The sequence below is a fragment of the Aythya fuligula genome, chromosome 8, assembly GCF_009819795.1.
Source record: "Aythya fuligula isolate bAytFul2 chromosome 8, bAytFul2.pri, whole genome shotgun sequence".
Taxonomy (NCBI): domain Eukaryota; kingdom Metazoa; phylum Chordata; class Aves; order Anseriformes; family Anatidae; genus Aythya; species Aythya fuligula.
In genome coordinates this window covers 16,420,846-16,425,856 of record NC_045566.1, presented here as the reverse complement: position 1 = coordinate 16,425,856, position 5,011 = coordinate 16,420,846, and positions in this window count along the sequence as shown.

Here is a 5,011-nt window from a genome sequence, read left to right as displayed (position 1 = left end):
GCAGAGAGCCCTTGTCACCACAAGCCCAATAAGGGTCATGGGGATGGCACTGGCAAAGGAGCCAAAGGCTGGTGCAGCTCACACCCCATAAATGGGGTACTTCAGGGTTTGAGTGCCATCCTGTAAGGGTATGACATGGTTAGTTGAAAAGACTGAAAATTTGCTGGGTTTGGAACCAGCCAAACCACCAAAAAAGAAAAAAAAAAAAAAAAAAGCGCAAGTTTTCAGCTCTCTCTGGCAGCATCCCTTTAAACATACTGAAGCAGAGCTCAGGCCACTGCCCTCATCAACAAGTGTGTAAAATGCAACGCATCTCCAGCATGCAACATTGCCATTACATGGACACCCCAGCTCTGCCAGCGGGGACAGAACGAATCAGAACCTTGCCCCAGATTTACAGCTTTTTAAAATTGTCTCTAATAATATCATCAACCTCCAGGTGGTGGTAACTCTCTTATAACGTGCCTCTCCCAAGAAAAACTCCCTGCTTCAGACTTGCTCTTTGTGTTAGGTAGCAAATACACTTTTCATTTTCTGAGACACACTCACCCCTGCCAGATAATTATGTTGCAATGCGTGGTTATCAACACCAAAAAATGTACAGAAACATGAAAAATGACAAATGCAGCATTCCTGATGTCAGGAAGCCAATCTTTAGAAGTAATGTGAATGAAAACAGCACAATGGCTTGGACCAGGAAAGAGCTCCAGCACAGGAAAATACATGGAAGTTGGCATAGAGTGAGAAGTGGAAAACAAAGCAAGTGAGTCATTAGTAATTTAAGAAGAAAATGAAATACTGACAGAGGACAAAGCAGTGTGGAATGCAGAAGCAAACTGTAATAAATAAAATGTGCAGATGGAAATATTGTGCATCAGCAGAGAAGCGGTAACAGAATTAAACCAGATTCAGGGATGGTGAGTGACTCAATGAAAGTGGCAGCGAGGAACAGTAATTATCTGCCTCAGCACTTCAGTCAGAAGTTCTTTATCTGCACAAAACTCATGCTGGCACTCAGCTGGAGCCCTGCCCAAGCAAAGCAAGCATGATTTCACTCACAAAACAGCTCACTTGAATTACGGTCTCACTGAAGGACATAGCAAGACTTCTTAATGAAGGGACCATGCTGCTTCTATACGTACGGAAGCAGAAACACAACAGGAGTAACAGGGACCTGGACTCAAATTTAGTAACATACTCCTGAGAACGTCCAACTTGCAGGTATAAAAACCCTGTATCAAAGCAGCACCAAAGAAACATAAATAACTTCAGATCAGAAACAAATACTGACAGGCAAAGAACAGAAGCTTAACCACTGCAGGTGGCTGAGGATATGAAAGAAAATCCTGTTTGTATCCCCATCTCCTAGCACTAGGCACCTGCAAGCATCCAAGGGAGCCCGCCCGCTGTCCACAACTGGAGCAAAGTCACCACATTTGGACAGTCATTGGACCATGCCCTCATGCCTGACTGGGGCATATAGCAAACCACTGACAAACTGGGTGGTGGGGAAATGTGCACAATGGAAAACTGATGGTGTTTTCTGGAGAGATGGTTTCCCTTTTCTGTAGGAAAGGTCAATACATAAATGAGAAAAGTAATACTGAACATTTTATTTATTTTTTCCAGATTGGCTTGCTCTAGGTAATTGCCATACGTTGTTCTGTCTGCAGGAAAGGGAGATCTTGAACTATGTACATAGTTGATACAAGCGCATAGTTGATATCAGGCCTAATTTGTTCCTTGTTGAAACGACTGTGTCCCGAATTGCACTGGACACGCTGCTGGAGCACGGCGTCTCGCTTGTCATCGACGTAAAGCCGGTGAGCATTTCATGACGGACATACGACTCCACCTTGTGGCGGATCTCTGTAACTTCTCCTTGTAACAAGCTTTTTTAATTAATTTATTTTTTTTTTTTAAATGGTACTTCCTTTCCAAGAAGACAAAACAGACAAACCTAGTAATTTTTCACCAGGGAGGTGATCGTCCCCCTGTACTCCTTCTTGTAGTAAGGGGCCCAAAGCTGAACACAGCACTCGAGGTGCAGCCTCACCAGAGCTGAGTACAGGGGGACCATCGCCTCCCTGGTCTCGCTGCTTTCACTATTCCTGACACAAGCCAGGATGCCATTGGCCTTCTTGGCCACTTAAGCACACTGCCAGCTCATGTTCAGGTGAGCATTGACCAACACTCCCAGATCCTCTTCCTATGCACAGCTTTTCAGCCACGCTGCCCCAAAACCTGTAGTGTTTCCCAGCCCCAAAACCTGTAGTGTTGCCTGGGGTTGTTGTGACCATGCAGGACTCAGCACTTAGCCATGTTGAACCTCATCCCCTTGGCCTCTGCCCATGGAGCCAACCTGTCCAGGTCCCTCTGCAGGGCCTTCCTACCCTCTGGCAGATCAAAGCTTCCCCTCGACTTGATGTCATCTGCAAACTTACTGAGGGTGCGCTCATCCAAGTCATCAATAAGGATATTAAAGAGGATGGGCCCTGGGGAACACCACTGGTGACCGGTCACCAGCTGGATTTCACTCCATTCACCACCACTCTCTGGACCTGGCTGTCCAGCCAGTTTTTAGCCCAGCAAGAGTGTACCTGTCCAAGCCATGGGCTGACAGCTTCTCTAGGAGAACACTGTGAGAGACAATGTCAAAGGCTTGCCTCAAATCTAGGTTGACTACGTCAACAGTTTTTCCCTCATCCACCACATGGCTTACCTGGTCATAGAAGGAGACGAGGTTGGTCAGGCAGGATTTGCCTTTCATGAACCCTTGCTGACTGGGCCTGGTCCCCAAGCTGTTTCACACGTGACTGCATTCAAGATAACATTCTTCCATAAACTTCCCTGGCAGTGAGGTCAGGCTGTGAGGACTGTTGTTTCCCATACCTTCCTTCTGACCCTTCTTATAGGTAAGAGCCACATTACAGAATCACAGATACAGATTTAGTTGTGGACCCTGTCCTCGGACAGCTTCAGGGTAGGTATCTAAGAACTTTGGCAAACTTTGGAGGGAGTTAGACACCTTGAAATTTCTTTTGCCTCTACTTGATTTTGTCGTGCAAAACTTTTTGGCTAGCACCAAATAGAGAATTGCTTGTCAATATCAGATGATATTGAGGATATATCTGCAGGTCAGGGCTCTAAAAAATTTGGCCCTAGTTTGGAGGTAGCTACAGGCCTGGTAGCTACCATTGCCTCCTCCAGGGAAGCTTCTGCAAATGCTGGGGATTCTTCCTAGGAGACATTTAGTTCTGGGTACCAGCCAAGCCCCTGGAGCCTGCAGTGGACCTCATGCGCTGACTCCCAACGAGGCCCCTGACACCACAACGGACCTCAGGAACGCACTCCTGCTGAGGATCCAGACCCTGCGGTGGACCCCAGGACTCTGACTCCTACCGAAGCCCCGGACCCCATGGCAGAACCCAGGTGCCGAATCCCACACAGGCCCCAGACCCATGGCGGACCCTGTGTACCGACTCCTTCCGAGCCCCTGGACCTCCTGGCGGACCCTGGGCACCAACTCCCACCAAGGCCCCAGACCCCATGGCCTACCAGGAATCTGATATCTGGAATAGAACAGCCTTCTATCTCTCCCTCTGAAATTATTTCCATAGTTCGTTAACGATGTAAGAAATTTAACTGAATTTGATGAAAAGGGACCCAGAGTTCCATTAAAAGTTCCTTCTAAGCCTATAGAAAAAAGCAATTTTGTCCATTATAGTTAGCAGCTGCCTTAGAAGAAAGGTCATTTAAGCTATCACTTAACATCAGTTAGAAATGACAGTATAAGGAAGAAATCAAAGTTATCTTTTAGGTTACAAATTAAATCAGAAATGAATAGAGTTCAAAGGTCCTGAGATTATACAGCAATAAAAAAAAAAAAATACACTTGCAGAAATTTGGGCAGCATCTTGGTTCTCTTAACTGTCACAGAAGTTCTCATGCTAAAACTTATCAGTTTCTAGAACACTGCTACAGTTCCTGTTAAGCTGTCTGGGAAGGGATCAGCATCTTCTTCTTGTAGGGCAAGAGGTCTACAAATAGAACACAAAGAGATGAATCACTACTTTTAAAGTATAATCTTTCTGCCTTACTAAGTATTACAAATAAGAACCTTATTTCTAAGCTTAAAATGGAGAATGAATGTTCAGTGATCTAGGAAATACTTCATTATTTTAAACTTACACATCCAAAAACAATATTGTTCAACCAGCTTCAGGCTCAACACATCTTCCAACCAGCCCATGCTAACTAGTTTAAAGCTAATCCACTTACAAATGTAACAATCAAGTCTAACATAATGCAACATGTGTGGTTTTTTTTTTTAATGCAAACTTATAAACCATGCATGAAACAAGAAGTCAAGGATCTACAGTAGATCACCAAAAAAAATATTTTTTTTAAGAATCTTATTTCTTCCTATCTTCTATTTTGAAGAATTTTAGTTCTCCCTAACTTCTACCCACTCTGCATAGACCACCTGTACACAGCGATAGTTACAAATTAACACGAATATTCTCCAAAGGAAAGGTGCTCAAATCACACAAGAGATTTTTGAAAGAATTTCCCCATAATTTCTGAAAAAGACTGCATAGTTACTTCTATTAAACATTGCCACTTAGGGAAAAATGATGCAAATTACTTAGCTGTAGTTAGAAAAACTTATATCAAACATTTCCAGTTCCCTTTAGTCAAAAGCTACATTAGAAGGAACTGAAAAAACACACTGCACTAAGAAATTTGTAAGACAGCCAGCAGTAAACAGCATGTACATATACTAAAAGTATACTTTCCCGGGCACAGCATAGAGGCTACAGTACCTTACGTCTGTCCTAGTAGATGTAGTCTGAATGTATCAAAAAAAAAAAAAAACAACAACAAAAAAGAAGTAACGTGAGTTGCTAAGATGTAACTACAAGTTTTAAATAATCATAGCATCAATCAAGATTTGATTCAAAACAAATTTAGTAGTCAGAGGGAAACACTTGAAATACTTAACCATAGA